Source organism: Natator depressus, chromosome 8, assembly GCF_965152275.1.
Source record: "Natator depressus isolate rNatDep1 chromosome 8, rNatDep2.hap1, whole genome shotgun sequence".
NCBI classification, from domain to species: Eukaryota; Metazoa; Chordata; order Testudines; family Cheloniidae; genus Natator; species Natator depressus.
Genome location: NC_134241.1, coordinates 102,529,218 through 102,546,661, shown reverse-complemented (window position 1 = coordinate 102,546,661; position 17,444 = coordinate 102,529,218). Strand labels below are relative to the sequence as shown.

At 41.3% G+C, this 17,444-nt stretch overlaps 1 protein-coding gene across 7 annotated transcripts in view; it reads left to right on the top strand.

The window, feature by feature from the left end:
- MAST2 (microtubule associated serine/threonine kinase 2) overlaps nt 1-17,444 on the top strand; it is a 379,580-nt gene that overhangs the window by 239,445 nt on the left and 122,691 nt on the right. The gene's annotated exons all lie outside the window — the stretch shown is intronic.

The following is a 17,444-nucleotide window of genomic DNA, read 5'->3' as shown; positions in this document are numbered from 1 at the left end:
AATGTAAGTGTAGACAAGCCCTAAATTGCTGCAGCACTTCAGTGAAACTACTACTTTTGCCAGTGGGAGGGGTTCTCCTATTAGCATAGGTACTCCATTTCCCCAGGGGGTGGTAGTGCTGTCTACACTGGGGTTAGCACAGTTTAACTGTGTTGCTCAGAGGATATGAATTTTTCACACCCCTGAGCAGCATAGCTATACCACCCTAGTTGCCTAGTGTAGACCAGGTTTTAGAGAGACAGAGTGGGTGAGGTAAGATCTTTTATTGGACCAGCTTCTGTTGGTGAGAGAGACAAGCTTTCAATCAAAACAGAGTTCTTCAGGTCTGGGAAATGTACTCCGTGTCACAGCTAAACAATAAGTAGTTAACACGCCTCAAGGGACCATTCAAGGTGAAGTCGGCAGTTAAAACCTCTCCAGTCATAGGGGAAAAGGAGGGAAGGGGCACAGCTTTGTGGGGTGTTAGCGTTAGTGGATTTATGGATTACTACAGCAATGTGTCTATTCAATTTGTACTTTTTAGCGTCTAGCAAAGTTATGAATTGAAGCTCCCAGGCTCATCTTTTGAAGGTGTTTTGCAGGTTTCCTTTGAGGAGGACTGAGAGGTCAGATATGGAGTGATCACTTTGTGAAATGTGTTCTGTGCGAGTTCATTCAACAGCATCATGATTGTCTCATTTTCACCCATATAGCTGCTGTTGGAGCATTTAGCTCATTTGATGAGATGCGCCACATGTTGTGATAGGCATGTGTAGGACTCATGAAAGGTGTGTTGTGGGCAGTGTTGATCATTTTAGCAGTGGAGATATGTCTACAGGTTTTGCATCTCTTGTTCTGGCAGGGTCTGGTGCTACTTTGGGTTGGTGTGTCCTGGTCTGTGGAGAGCTTGCTTCTGATGATGAGCTTGAAGAGGTTGGAGGGTTGTTTGAAGGCCAGAAGGGCGCATTCAGGAAAGATTTCTTCTATTCACTTAGTGTATGTTGATTGGGAACAGGTGTGTATGGAATGAAGAAAAATGTTGCTTGATACGAAGAGAGAACATATGCTTTTGCTGTTGCTTAAAAATGTGAAATTTAGAGCATGTACTTATGTTCTCATTATTATTATTTATTGAAGTCAAAGCTGTGGCCAAATGAATAAAATACTGTACATCAATGTCTCCTCTGTGATGGAAAGGATAGAGAAGATCTCGAAGTGCGAAGCTTTTGGTAATATTCAGGTCCATTCTTTAAGCCTATATAAAGTCTAATTTAACAGTGTTAAATGGCCTCAGTTTGGCACTTCTAAAGGGAGCGGAAATACAAGCATCAGATCTCAGTTTGACTTAGTTTGGGCGGTGTTTCAATTTTGCAGCAGGACAAATACACTAATAAGTGTTTGGGAGAAAGTAAAATTCTGTCCAATCTGCTAGAAGAGTATTTGATTTGAAAATAAGATTTTTTTTGTACTGTATGAAAAAGTATAACAGGCATTTCAGTCACGACTGTTCACTAATTAGCAAATCTGTTCTTTTGTGCACTTAGGAATGAGGTGAAAGGGATAATGGATGAGTTCCAGTGAGCCTTCAGTAGAATCCCCTATTGTGGGATTTTGCACTGCAGTGCAAAAATAGTGAAAGAAATCAGGATATTATGAATAAATGAAGGATTATGTTAATGGGGACACACTTATCCAGGTTCTACTGTAGTTTATCTCTGAACCCCCCCCCCCCAAAATGTGATAAGCAGTTGGCTCAAGAAGAAAGTCTGTTCCCCTCTCATGCATTTGTGATTCTCATTTTTATTGGCAGCTGAGCACTTGCATTGACAAGTGACTGTACATCTTAGGGCAAAATGTTTTATATAAGGCATAGGTTATTTAAGGAATTGGGAGAGACCACACATGATATGACTTCTTACATCATATATTATATATCTGTAGGCAGACACATTTTTAATTTTCAGTCATTAGTCAGTTTCTGAACCTTTAGGAACACAACCATTGCTTCAGGGAAGCAATACCTAACTTTTTCAAGCTGTCATTTTTCCAGACTTCAAATCATTCTTTTCTGAATGCTTTCCAGTTTTTCAGCATACTTTTTAGAAATGGACACCGAATTTTAGTCATGGTCTCACTAATGCTGTATAAAGAGGTAGGTCTACCTCCCTACTGTTATGTGATATTCCTCAGTTTATGCATCCAAGGATTGTGTTCGCCCTCTTGTTTACAGCATTGTAGTGGGAGCTCATGTTCAGCTGATTATCTACTATTGTGATGTGATGGTTTTATATTTTCATCCTGATTACTTAAAAAAAATTGTATAGCATTGGGCCAAGAATAGATCCCTGTGAGACTCCAGTAGAAACAACCCTATTCCTCGTTTACAATTGATTTTTGAGATGTATCAGTTAACCAGTTTTTAATCTATTTAATATCGACTACATTGACTTTATATAGCACTAATTTTTTTATCAGAATTTCATACGGGATTAAGTTGAATGCCATATAGAAATATACATATCTTTAAGGTGACCACACATCTTGTTTTGGTCGGGACAGTCCCTTTTTTAAGCCGTCCTGACTTTTTTGGCAAAAGTGGCATTTGTCCCATTTGCTCTTGCCAACTGATCAATTTGGCAAGAGCAAATGGGACAAATGCCCCTTACGTCAGAAAAGTGGGGTGGGGAAGGCAGGGCTCAAGCGAGCAGCAATGCCAGCCTCACCTGGGGAGGGCAGGGCTTGGGTGAGCAGCTTGGGGGGGGGGGGAGCGCGGGGGACACTCAGGCAGCTCCGGGGGTGGGGAGAAACACAGACACATGCTCGGGCTGGCCCTGCACGGTGTCCTGTTTTCCCTTTGGGAAATATGGTCACCCTACATGTCTTATGTAAACACAATTACCTTTAGCAACCAAATTTGTAATCTCATCAGAAAAATATATCAGGTTTGTTTGACAAGGCCTGTTTTCCATAAAACAGGGTTGATTGGCATTAATTATGCCACCATTTTTAAATCTTTACTGATCACATTTCATATCCACCTTTCCATGATTTTGCCCAGGACCAGTGTCAAGCTAACGGGCCTATACGTACCCAGCTCATCCCATATACACTTTTTAAATATTGGCACAACATTTGCCTTTTTCCAGTCCTCTGGAACTTCCTCCAGTGTTCCACATTTTAAAAAAAATCCGTATTAATGGGTCAGAGAACTCCACAGTTAATTGTTTTAATACGGGTTATCTGGTCCTGCCGATTTAAAAATTGCATCTTCAATAGTTTCTGTATAACATCTTCCCTGGCTAATGATGAAATAGAAAATTATTTTTTTCTCACCATAAGATATGAATATATCATGTTGCTTCTTTCCAAATACAGAACAAAAATTTGTATTGACTACTGCTGCCTTTTTACCATCCTTTACCTAGTATTGGACCATAACTATTTTTAGGATTTCTTTTGTTCCTGATACATTTAAAGAATTTCTTCCTATTGTTTTCAATCCTACTGGCCATGGATTTTTTTGTCGAAACCTTTTAGTTTTCTTTCTCAGTTGTCTACATTTTCTAAATGCAGATTTGTACTCTATCAACTTCCTCATTTTCCATTTGTTATATATTATTTTTAATTGCTACTTTCACTTCCCTTCTTAAACTAGGATTGGCTTTTAACCAAAGAAGACTTCTTATATGATTCAGAATTCTTATTCTGAGCATTGAATAAAGCATTGTTAAGCAACTCTCAATTATCATTCACATTTTTATATTTACATTTTTCTTTCTGCTCAAACTTGCTCGTGATTGTTTTCAGCTTTGGGAAATTGGCTGTCTTAAAGTACCAAGTGTGTGTCTATATCTGTATAGATCTCTATAATTACTGGTCAAGACTATATTCTGTTTGCACATAACAAATAAAATTAAGTCATGATCACTTTCACCTAGGCAGTCATCAATTTTTTGTATGGTGACAATTCATCTTTGTCCATCAGAGTGAGGCCTAATATAGAACTACCAAGCTGGTTGCAGTACTTCTTGTTTTAGAAAGTTTTGTATACAATTTTTACAAATGCCAAGGGTGTTTTATTAGTGGCTGTGTGAGACCACCATATGGTGTCCCTGAGATTGAAATCCTCTAATAAAACACATCGTATTGAAGTTTTCCTTACTTAGTTCACTTCAGGTTAATTATGCAATCTTTTTATTTTATATGGCTAATTTGATTTTGCTTGTAAATCTGTAGCCAGGGCATGCCCAGAATCCTCATTAACGGAATATTTTTCATCACTCCAATATCTTTTTCATTTTTTCCTGTTTGTCATTGTTGTTCACTTCTCAAACGAAAGTTTGTTTTTGGCCTCCCTTTATAAACTAGTAGGCTCAAATAATTTAATATTTGCTATTTGATAGTGCTGATTGTGCCATTTTGTGTATCTTTGTACCTGGTTTTATGCCTGCGTCATTGCTGCTCTGCGAATGTTCCTTGTAACAATTAAGCTCTTGTGGGTCAGCATTTGTGACTTTTTGAGCCATCTCCTCTCTTATCATATTCCTTTTCAGTTTGTTGTTCAACCGGCATTGATTTGGAAGTATCTTTAGTCTTTCTGTTGCAGAGATATTGAGCCGGCCCGGAACAAGTGTTGGACAATATGTACCCTCTCAGTCTCTGTTTTGGATTAAAATAGCATGCATTTCTCACCTTTGTCTTGATTTGGCAACAGGCAGCACTGTTTCGCACATGGTAAATGGAGATAGGCAAGGCTTGGAGCACAGCCTGTTCTGAATCTAAAACAACTTATTCTTGAAATGAAGGTGGAAATATTTACTTTCTGCTCACTGAGCCTTCCAGTTTTGCTGGGCTCAGTTATTTTCCTAGTGTGTCCATTAGAGAATTCTCCAACCCTGCCTTAGCATCCCTAAATGTTACTTATATTTTGTTTTGTAGCTGAAGTAGTTTACTTTCATTTGCATATGTAGAATGTAATTAGCACTGAATTATTTGCAATACTTCTGTATAAACATTACAAAAATATGTCTTTTGTAATACTTGTATGACAATATTACTGTTTTCTTACGAGACTATGTACCTTTCTCACTGATGCTGTCTTTGGAAGCAACTTGTGCAGGTAAAGTGTTGCTATGATAGTAATTATACTGAGGTTATACTGGTAACTAGGAGTCAGCAAACAGTAGCCATTTCGGATCAGAATACCATGTGCAATTTTACCTAATAGATTTTAAGTAAAAAAGTAAAATAAAATTATACCATTACAAATATAAGTAAACTAAAAGGCTATAGTTTTCAGAGTAGCAGTCGTGTTAGTCTGTATCTGCAAAAATAAAAGGAGCACTTGTGGCACCTTAGAGACTAACCAATTTATTTGAGCATAAGTTTTTGTGAGCTACAGCTCACTTCATGCATCTGATGAAGTGAGCTGTAGCTCATGAAAGCTTGTGCTCAAATACATTGGTTAGTCTCTAAGGTGCCACAAGTACTCCTTTTCTTTTTTAAAAGGCTATAGTGTTGTCATTTCCAGGAACTGCTAAAATGGCTGTTATATTTTGCTTAGAATTTGTGACCTGGTCAGCTTCAATAAATCGTTCGTGTTGAAGATGTACAAAATTAAAAAGGGAGAAGTTGGAACTAGCTCTGGCTGCCTTTTTAAAAATGTAGGTGAGTTCAGTGCTAGGCTGTAGGGGAAATGGGGAAGAGCAGAAGATAAAGAAAAAGAAACAAGGGAGTAAATGAGCTGCACGCCTAGAAAGAGGAGGAATAAAGTATACTGACTGAAAGTAAGGAATGATAACATATAGGAAAACTTGGAGGGAGGGAGGGTTGAAAATAAAGCACAAAAGAGGATCATAGTACCTACGTGGGGGAAAAGAATACAAAATTCACTTTAAGGGGAGGAGTATGTGGGGCAAAAATTACTGGAGACAGTAAAACACCAACTGGTGTGGGGATGGGGGGGAAAGGAGAGAATATGCAATGGTGCCCCAGTTTGGGGTTTTGAAAATATGTTCAAGTGTGTCTGTGTATTTAGCTTTACTCTGGAGTAAGCTCAAAATGTCTGGGAGGCGCTTAACATGAAGAGCAGTGTGGAATGTTGATAGTAACAAAGGGAGTTTGGATGGTGAAGTGGGCTGGATGTTGTGGGGATTAGTTGGTTATGAGAGCACATTGCTCTGGAAGAGGATTTTCGGGAGAGTGGTGGAGTTGTATATATTGAAGAACATATTTTTTCGTCACAAAACAATTCAGTAATCTTATTTGAGTAACCTGTATAGACCCATTCTCCGATTTCCCCATATGTCTGCCATTAGAATGTAAGCTCTTTGGGGCCTATGTCTGCACAGTGCTTAGCACTGCTGGGGCTTTACTGTAATATAACATGTTGTAAAGTGCTTTGGAATTCATTAAGTATGAAGTAAGATTAATAAAAAAAGTTAATTTCTGTTCTGACTTGTCCATTTGCAAAGTGACTGTGGAGAAAAATGACACTAACCTGATAAATAGCAGCAGCAGCAGAGATATGACTTCTGGCTACAACCATTTCCTCAATTAAGTGTCCACCTCAGAGCCAAAATGAGGCTAATGAAATAGTAGCATTGTGAATCTAGGTAGCATAGAAACCACATGACAAGAATTGAGGAGCTCTAGATCCTTCACTGCTATTGGACTATGCATTTGTGTTGAGAGAAGTTCTTAATAGGATAGGTAGTTAGCCACATGAGAGTATTTGTTCTAAACATACCTGGTTTGTTTTTATGCAGGAAAGATATTAAAATCATGTTCAAAATAATAAATGTCTAGCACTTATATTGTGCTTTTATCTCCAAGCAATTGACAAGTCATCACATCATAACTATGAGAACTAGGTAATTTTTACAGATGGCAAAATTGTAGCAAAGATCTTGTGACTTGTCCAAGGCTGTGTATTACATCTCTTAGATTGTAAACTGTTTGGGGAGGGGGCTGTCTTTTAGTTCTGTGTTTGTATAGAATCTAGCCAAATGGGCTCCTAGATGCTACTGCAATACTGATATCAATTAATATGTCAGAGCCAGAATTTGAAATAGGGTTCTTGTCTCCACATCACTAGAGCATTCAGCTCTCAACTATGATATCCAGAATGGACTCTGATTACAGTCTACATGAGACTTTCCTAACATGTCATTTGGTCTCAAAAAGTCTGAGATTTTCCTGCAATTTTTTTGCCTCTTTTCTAAATATCCCATCTCCTTTATCTGTTGCAATGAGTAGTGCCTTTAATCAGTCAGAAAGATGATGACCATTTCACTGGATGGAGCAAAACCTGTTCGATGGAGCTGAAGAGAACAGCCCCCAATAACTGGTATTGACGGGACACTGTGTAAGTGATTAACTCCAGCAGTCAGGAGTCTGCAAGGTAAACCAGTAATGTGTGACAGGGTCAGGCCAGATGGCTACAGGAGAATGATAGAAGGCAGATATATTAGCCCCAGGTTAAGTAGGTCCCTTTTCCCTGGGTAAGGTAACAGGGAAGGTTCCGGAACTTTCTGGAAACAATTAAGGCAGGCTGATTAGAACACCTGCAGCCAATCAAGAAGCTGCTAGAATCAGTTAAGGCAGGCAGGCTAATCAGGGCACCTGGGCTTAAAAAGGACCTCACTTCGGTTTGTGGTGCATGCGAGGAGCTGGAAGCAAGAGGCGCAAGAAGCTGAGAGTGAGAAGGCGTACTGCTGGAACACTGAGAAGTACAAGCATTATCAGACATCAGGAGGAAGGTCCTTTGGTGAGAATAAAGAAGGTGTTTGGAGGAGGCCATGGGGAAGTAGCCCAGGGAGTTGTAGCTGTCACGCAGCTGTTACAAGAGCCACTGTAGACAGCTGCAATCCACAGGGCCCTGGGCTGGAACCTGGAGTAGAGGGCAGTCCCGGGTTCCCTCCGTCCCCCAACTCCCTGCTTGTTACCGGAGGAGTTGACCTGAACTGTGGCTTCCACCAGAAGAGAAGGTCTCTGGTCTGTTCCCCGGTCCACTAGGTGGATCAGCAGAAACTGCGGGGATTGTTCTTACTCTTTTTCCCCCCATTCTGGCCAGTGATGAGATTATCTGAGTGAACGGCAGATTTGAGCCACAAAAGTGGCCCAACTGAGGGATACTGTGAATCTCCGAGGCGAGCAAAATCCGCCAATAAGCGCAGGACCCACCAAGGTAGAGGAGGAACTTTGTCACAAATGTTATTGGCTGGGCAAAGTCATTCCCTACTTGAGGACAAGGAATAATCGGCCTGTAATATGCTGGGCTTGTAGATTTTTGAATTCATTTTGGCGGAGGTAGAGGGTTGTTTTTCATTCACTAGTCGATGATTTGTTTCCAATAATTTGTTTCCTTGGAGCAATAATGTACTGGCATTAATCTAATCCTGACAATATTTTAAATTCAGTCAGATGTGATAGTGTTTATGAAGTTGGAGAAAACATTTTCATATGATTCTATTTTGTGGTGGAAGTATTCAGACTCTTTGGCAAATCATCTCCTGTTAGCATTCATACTCTCTGTTGAAGGGGTTTGGTTGCAAATCATAATGACAGCATGAATTTTAATGCTATGGCTTTCAGCAAAAAAGATACTAAATCCTTTTTTTATTTGAATACTGTACCAAATGAAAATGTTTATCACATTACTGTAGGTTCTAGTTATTTAGCATATATAGCATACCTGTTGAAATGTTGCAAATGATTAAATTGTGTGGATCTGAACACCCTTTACATGAATGTTCTTGGTTGTTACTCCAGTATGCAACAATATTAAAATTCTCATACTCCCTAGAGAAACTGAAGCTCTATTAAGCCAGTCTGATTCTGAGATTATTTCTGAAAAGCAAACATGACATTTTGCATTTTTAATGATGCACTGTTAGAGTAAAAGTAGATTTAAAATACAAATATAAATTATTTTTATACTAAGACTTTTAAAACTGTGATTAGCTAATAGAGGTGGTTTATTTACATGTAAGATTTTTATTTCTGATTTTTAAGAAAATTATATTATTAAAATGAACTTTCCATTTTCTACATGATACGGCTTAGTGACTTCTGTATGAGCATATTTTGATAGGCAGAATACTTTTATACATTAATACAGTTTCATATCTGGAAAACTTACTATTTTAATATATAGCTTGTAAGATAGATGTTCAGGATGCATCTGTATAGGGTGTTTCGAAAACGTTAATATAATTTTTTTCAACCACATAAATTTATACTACGTAATGGGGGGAGGGATAGCTCAGTGGTTTGAGCATTAGCCTGCTAAACCCAGGGCTGTGAGTTCAATCCTTGAGGGGGCCATTTAGGGATCTGGGGCAAAAATTGGGGATTGGTCCTGCTTTGTGCAGGGGGTTGGACTAGATCTCCTGAGGTTTCTTCCAACCCTGATATTCTATGATGATTCTGTGAAGTGACATGGACAAAAAAATATTTCAAACATTTAAAACAATGTAAGCTAACTGTCATTTTGTGAGACTGATTTTTTGACTTCATATTTTGTGTCATACAAACCTGAAAATATAATTAATCATTTGAGAACTGCTGAAAAGAGACCCACTTACAGAGCTAATTACTGTGTGTGTGAAGCTTTCCAAATTTGGAAAATACAGGTGGAAAATGGAAAATAAAAATATCTAGTCCAACTTTGAGGGTTTGAAATCCATGCATGATCTCATCTCAGTGTAATGCAATAGCAAGATACATGTGGTAGACCGTAATCCCTATTCTCTGCATATTTGACAAGGGTAGTGTTTTGTATTTTTCTTATTATATACTGCATATTGTGACTCTTCTAAAGATTTGCAATTTCTCTTCCATGAGTTTATTTGCTTCCTGAAATGAAAAACAGAAGATGGGGTTATTGCGGGAGAGGGATGGAGAGATTATATGCAGAATGACAGAGGATAACGTGGGTTTTGATTTGTGTTGAGAATGGCTATCCTCTTCATTGTAATTCACTGTGACATTTGTTTTGTTTGACTTGGCAGAGTTCTTCCTCTATTATTAATAATTCAAAAGGTCTAGACTGTACGGAGTGGATGGGGCAGGTGTGCAGCAACTAGAAACATTGGGCAAGTTCGACATTAATTAGTTGACGGTTTTTAGCCTTTCCTTTCGCAGTTCAGAGAGATCCCTTTCAAGACACAGAATCACCTCACAAGTTAGAACTTGTTTTCTAAATAAGAAAATGAGAAAGATTATGTAAAAATCAAAACAGTATTTTAGATGAAAATTTGCTTTTAATGGAGAGAACAATGAACATTCTTCATAGAAAAAGAAACAAATGTTCTAGGCGTCTTAAAACAGTGTGCTTTATAACCTTTGCATTGTTAAAGACTTATTCTCGTCAGCTGGTATATTCATTCAGATGCTGAAACATGTGGACTGGTAATAGAAGTAAGTGTGAACTCCAAGAACATCTGGTCTTGTATTACTGTAACCCTTTAAGCACAGAAATGTTCTCAGATCTTCACTATTGGATGCATTGCCTACTGAATGTATAGCTTTTGCACTTAAGTGCAGTTATCTTTATTCTCACTGTTTCTCTTCCTTTGCCTCTTAAGAAAAAGTTCTTCCTTTCTTCCCTCCCTCTAGCTGAGCACTCGTGCAAAAGTGCAGCCTAAAGCTGCATTGCCTGACAAGGATATCTTGTATTTCCAATTCTTGTCTGTCATATGTGCAGCTGCTTTCACAATCATATATAGAACTATCTTAATTTACAGTTAGACAGAAGGACACACTGTAGTGCACCTTATGTGATACTTTCTTTTCTCTTGGGGAGTGTGGGGGAAAGGCTCCAGCCAATCTGGTAATTGGTTGCTTCCCCTCTGTTTAAATAGGTAGCTGTACCAATCAGCTGACAGAAGACTATAGTGCCACTCCCCACAGGGACAGAATAGTACCCAGAAAATCCTCCCATGCTGGGACCCTGGAGCACCAGCACCCCCAGTGCCTTCCAATTCAAGGCATCTCATCAGATGGTTTCCCATGCTGAGACTGAGGGCATCACAATTCTTGATACTTCAGTTCCCCCTCCCTTTATGGACAGTGGAAAACTGGGTGGTCTTAGCCAAGGATCGTTCAGTTCTAGATCAGTTCTGTGAAAAAATCCTTTATTCTGTTAGAGGCTACCTTTCTTCTCAGACTGTGGGGATGGAAAATGACTTGGTCTTTAAAAAAAATAAATGGTATGACGGTTCAGTATTTCCCTCAGTGCTTGTCATTCTTTCCTTTGGATTCAAGATGTGTGCAGCAATCTGGAAGCTGAGTGCTACAATTAAAAAAGAAGCTAGAGCTCATTGTCTTTGCCAGCCGGTGTACATGAGATACCACCGGAGACTTGATTAGGAGACTGGCTCAGGTGACGATGGCAGGCAACATTCCAGCTCATCAGTTGCCTCAAGTTTCAGCCATCCTCAAGCTATTGGGAATTAAGAGAGAGCTTTCTCTGAGGGCAGGTTATCCCAAAAACACCTATGGCAAAGTTTCTTCCTTGGAAGGAGCCGGTTCTGGCCCCTGTCAGAGGCACTATACTGGACAAGATTGCTCACTGACCCCACCCAGTATGGCATTGCCTAAGTTACTATCAGTGTACACCTGATGAGGACATTGAATATTCAGATCAATTGGCTCAGCAGAGAACTGTTGTATCAGGCAAATGGGAGCGATCCCAATGAGTTTGCCTAAGAATTTCTAGTTGCTAGAGGTTTCTAGAAATAGATCCAGTTGCTAAGTGAACAAACTAGAAAGGTATCAAATTCCCAAGTAGTTTCAAGGAGCTGGGAGCTGTCATAACAGGGAAAAAGGGGCAAACACCCAGCCCTGCCCCTTCTCAGAAATCGGCATTTGGGAAAGGGTCTTCAGGTTGGAGGTGGGGTCAGAGTGGAAGGGGGGATAGAGAGAGGGAGCAGAGGCTGGGCTAGGGGAGGCAGGAGTGGAGTGGGGGAACTACCAGGTGTTGGGGCAGTAGGCAGAGGCAGGGGCAAATGGCAGACAAGAAGGTAAAGGGTAATAGTGGGGAGGGGAGGCAGCTGATCAAAATGAACTAACTTGTTTGTGTGGACCCTGCTGCCACAGTTTATTGCTTTGCTTTGATCTTGTCCTCTTTGAAACAGGACGAAATAAAAGTGAACTAACACACTATTCATGTAGACCCTGCTGCCACCCATTAACTGTTTATTAGTTTGCTTTGATCTAATCCTGTTTCAGAGGACTAGATCAAAGCAAACTAACAAACAGTTAATGGGGGCAGCAGGGTCCGTATAAATGGCAGAAGTCACGGTTCTGTGACGGTGACCTTTCACAGTGGAGTTGAAATAAATGGCAAAATTAATGGATTCCGTGACAGTGGTGACCACTATGACAGAATCATATCCGTAGGGATCACCTAGATGGCTTTAGGTTTGGGCCCTATAATGCTAGGTACTGTATGAAGACAAAATGTAAAGGTTGACCCTGTCCCAAAGAGTTAATCTAAGTAAAGACAAGAGTGAACAGGTGGATATAGACAGATGAAGCACAAGGGAACACTGCAACAGTATTGATCAGCATGATCGGCAGTGATCTCAGCACATCAGCTTACTAGCCATTGTCAAGTGTTTTGTAGGCACTGTGGCACAGTAGAGTTTTAAAGAGGACACTGAGGTGGTTTTATGGTTGTTTTCAGAGAGCTCCTCCCACACATGAAAGAGCAGAATAGAAGAAAGCAAGAGGGTGGTTGATTGAAAATGTTAAAAGTAGGCAATGAAGGCTGGCATCACTGAAAGTGAAGACAAGTAGTTTGCATTTGATGCAATGGAGAAAGGGGAGCCAGTGGCTGGATGCAAAAGGAAAGGAGATGTTGTTAAGGCTATGAGCTAGGAATATGATTTCTGCACTTCGCAACAGTGTTTTGAAGGCTATAAGGGGCAAGGTTGCATTTGCTAAGGCCAAAGAAGAGGATGTTTAAGTAGTTGAGACACAAGATGATAAAAACCTGGATGAGAGTTTAGCTGTGTGGATGCGGAAGAAAGGCTGTGTGTTAGAGATGTTAAGCGGGAACTATCATCAAGATTTAGCCATAACCTAGATGAGAGTATCTAAAGAGAGGGTCAAGTCAAAGATGGCACCTGGGTTCCAGACCTGAGTGACAGGGAGGATAGTGGTGGTGTCACAGTGATTGAGGGGATTTCGGGGGGGTGGAGATTAAAGCTCTGCTTCTGTTCAAATACAATTTCCTGCTCTGCTACAAGCTTCCTGTGTAACCTTGGGCAAGTCACTTTGGCACAGATTTGTGTAGGTGTTTAAGCATTGCTCTGCTCAGCACGGCAAGGCCTATGTGACTTAGGAGCCTGTTTCATTTTAAAAAGTGACTTGGGCACTCAGCAGCCTAAGTCCCATTAACTTTCATTGAGACTTACACTCCTAAGCATCCAAATTGCTTAAGACACTCTCCTGGTCTCCACTACGGCATTAGATCGACATATGCCACATGAGGTCGAATTTATAATGTGCATGTCTACGCTACCGAACCATTTCTGCTGACCTAAAGGGCTTGTAAAATTGACACCTGTACTCCACCTTGGCGAGAGGAGTAGTGCTAGAGTCGACCTTCCTGGGTCGAAATAGGGGTAGTGTAGACACAACACTGTGTAATTCGATGGGTTTGGCCTCCAGGAGGTGTCCCAGAGTGCTCCAGTGTGACTGCTCTGGACAGCACTTTCAAATCCACCGCACTTCAGCCAGGTACACAGGAAAAGCCCCAGAAACTTTTGAATTTCATTTCCTGTTTGATCAGCGTGGAGAGCTCACCACCACATCTGACCATGCCTGCCCAGGGCCACAAATGTGCTCCAGCGTGATCTGATTGCTGTGTGGGGACAAGAGTCTGTGTAGGCAGAGCTCTGAACCTGCAGAAGAAACTCTGACTTCTATGCGAAAATCACACAGGGCATGGGGGAAAAAGGCTACACTAGGGACTCACAGCAGTGCCGCGTGAAAATAAAGGAGCTCAGGCAAGCGTACCAGAAGACAAGGGAGGTGAACCAGTCGCTCTGGTTCTGAGCCACAGACATGCTGCTTCTGTGAGCCCTTAGACCTGGGTTATCTTTGCTATTCATTGCTGTCTCTGTTCAGTGTTTGTTAGCATAATAAAAATGCATGATTTGAGGACGAGGCTCTTTATTCACTATGCACTCTGTGGTTGGTGGGGGTTTAGTTTACAGGTGGTACATGCAAAAAAGGGAGTAACTTGTTAAGGAACAACACAACTGTCACATCAGTGTTGGATCATTTATGAAACTGGTTTTCAAAGCTTCTCAGAGACACAGTGCACCTCGATGTGCTCTTCTTATTGCCCTGGTGTCTGGCTGCTCAAAATGTGCTGCCAGGCAATCTGCCTCAACCCCCCACCCCCGCCAGAAACTTCCCCCCCTACTTTCACAGATATTATGGAGCACATAGCAAACAGCAACAACAATGGAAATATTGCTTTCGCTGAGGTCTAACCTAGTGAGTAAACAGAGCCAGAACCCCTTTAAATGTCCAAAGGCACATTCTACCACCATTCTGCACTTGCTGAGCGTATGGTTGAACTGCTCCTTACTGCTGTCCAGGTTGCATGTGTACGGCTTCATGAGCCACGGGAGTAAGGGTAGGCTGGATCTCCAAGGAAGCTATTGGCATTTCAACATCACCAATGTTAATTTTCCTGTCTGGGAAGAAAGTTCCTTCTTGCAGCTTTCTGAAGAGACCGGAGTTCCTAAAGATGTGCGCGTCATGTACCTTTCCTGACCATCCTGTCCGTAAAATGGCCCTTGTTATCCACTAGCACTTGCAACACCATTGAGAAGTACTGCTTGTGGTTTATGTACTCTTTGGCAAGATGGTCTGGTGCCAAGATAGGGATGCACGTTCTGTCTATTGCCCCACCACAGTTAGGGAACCCCATCGCGGCAAAGCTATCCAGTATGTCTTTCACGTTTCCCAGAGTCACTACCCTTCTTAGCAGAAGTGAATTGATTGTCCTGGATACTTGGATCACAGCAGCCCCCGCAGTAGATTTACCCACTCCAAACTGATTCCCAACTGTCCGGTAGCAATCTAGCATTGCAAACTTCCACAGGGCTATCGCCACTCGCTTCTCAACTGCTGTCAGAGCAGGTCTCATTTTGGTATTTATTCGCTTCAGGGCTGCGGAAAGCAATTTGCAAAGTTCCATGAAAGTAGCCTTACGCATTCGAAAGTCATGCAGCCAGTGCTCCTCATCCCATACCTGCATAACTATGCAGTCCCACTAGTCTGTGCTTGTTTCCCAGGCCCAGAAGCGGCGTTCCAGCATGTCAACAAGCCTGGCTACCGCTGCCAGCATGTGCGAATTGCTCCATTCCATGGCTTCCAGCACGGCTATTTGCGTTGCATCACATTCTTCCCGTGGTGGCTCCTGGCTAGGCTCTGCAAATACTGCAGGATGATGCGCGAGGTGTTTGCGATGCTCACAACAACAGCGTACAGTTGAGCAGGGTGCATGCTTGCCGTGCTGTGGCATCTGCACGAGTAACCCAGACTTAGGTGTGAAAATGATTGTTTGCTGTTGCTTTCAGGGACGGAGGGAGTGAGGAAGGAGGCATTTGCATCATGGGAGGCTGACAGTATGTACCCAAAACAACTTTTGAAAATATTTTTGTCCCATCAGGCATTGGGAACCTAACCCAGAATTCCAATTGGCAGCAGGAACTGTGGGATAGCTGCCCACAGTGCATCACTCCGTGAGTCAATGCTAATCATGATAGTGAGGATGCGCTCCGCCGACAGAATGTGCATAGTGGGGACATGCAGCATCGACTTTGTAAAATCGGAGACTAAATGTCGACTTAAATAAATTTGACCTAATTTTGAAGTGTAGACGTGCCTCTGACTCCTAAGTCACTTATGTCTTGCATTGCTGAGTGGAGCAGTGCCTAAATACCTTAAAAAATCTGGACTTTAGTTTCTCTTTGCCTCAATTTCCACTCTGTACAGTTGGGATAATAGTAGTTCCCTAACTTACAGGGGTGCTGTGAGGATAAGTTCATTCCATATTGTGAGATGCTCAGGTATATGGTAATAACGGCTATATAATTACCTAAGGGCACAGATGCTGATTTTATTTTTGCTGGTGGGTGCTCCTCTCTGCCCATTCCCTTCCCATGCAAGTGGTGGGCTGGGCCTCAGGGGCGGGGGGGTGCCTGGGGCGGGGCCTTGGGGGGAAGAGGTGGAGCGGAGCGTGGGTGGAGCAGGGGGCAGGACCATGGCCCAGGTGCTAGGGCCAGCAAAAGATTAATCTGTCCCTGTGGGTGCTGAGTACCCCCTATTTTTTTTCAGTGTATGCTTGAACTGCAGAGCACCTATGGAGTCGGCACCTATGCCTAAGGGTACGTCTACACTACATAAAAACAAAACAAACAAAAAAACCCCATGGCAGCAAATCTCAGAGTCCAGGTCAACTGACTTGGGCGGCTCACGCTACAATGCTAAAGATAGCAGTGTAGACATTCCTGCTGGAGCTGGAGACCAGGCTCGGAGACCACCACCTGGCCAGGCTGCAGCCCCAGGAGGAAACTGTATATTGCTATGTTTAGCCCCATAGCAGGAGCCAGGGGGTTACTGCTACCTAGATTCAGATTATTGAATGAGTTAGAAGTGGAAAGGGATTTCCCTTACAGGTAAATAGGGTTTCTGCAATGAAGCATTCAATAGTCTGGAACCCTCCGAGGCCTTTGTATGTATGCTCATAAATAACTAGTTGTCACACTTTTTATTTACAAACAAATTGGAGTTTTATAAATTTTTAAAACCAATGAAATTTTACAGTCTTAGTCTGGTTGGAGACTTGCAGTGTTTATTTGGTTTACTTCTTTAGTAACCTGCAAGCAAGTTTCACTTATGAGGATTTGTGTGGTTGGTGTATGTATCGGATAGATGCACACAAACACAAGTTTCTCTTTAATGGAGACAAGCGAACAGGCTGGACTGAATGAGTGTTTGTAAGTTAGAAGGTAGTTCTAGGAAGCCACAGCTACACAATGGGAAAGATAAGACATTATATAAATGTGTGTGATATGGTAGTATGTAAAGTTTCAAATCTACAGAATGAACAATAGCAATGTTTTTCAGTTTTTCTGGGGTGGGCAACTCTTAAACTATTCCTGAATGTGAAAATAATCACTTTGAGTCAGATGCTTGCTTGTTCTTATCTATTTTGAAGAACTAATTATTCCTGTTGTCAGTTCTATCAAAGCTTACAAAATTGCTTCCATCTCTAAATTACTATAATTAAAGCTATAACTTCCATATCTAGTTAACGTTGCCATGCAGCTGGTGCTTTCATTAATGTACAGATTTCAGATTTGAATATTTTGCTCCATTGTGAACAAAAATTCTTAAATATTTGTTTTCATCTTCAAAATGTCTGTTTCTCATAA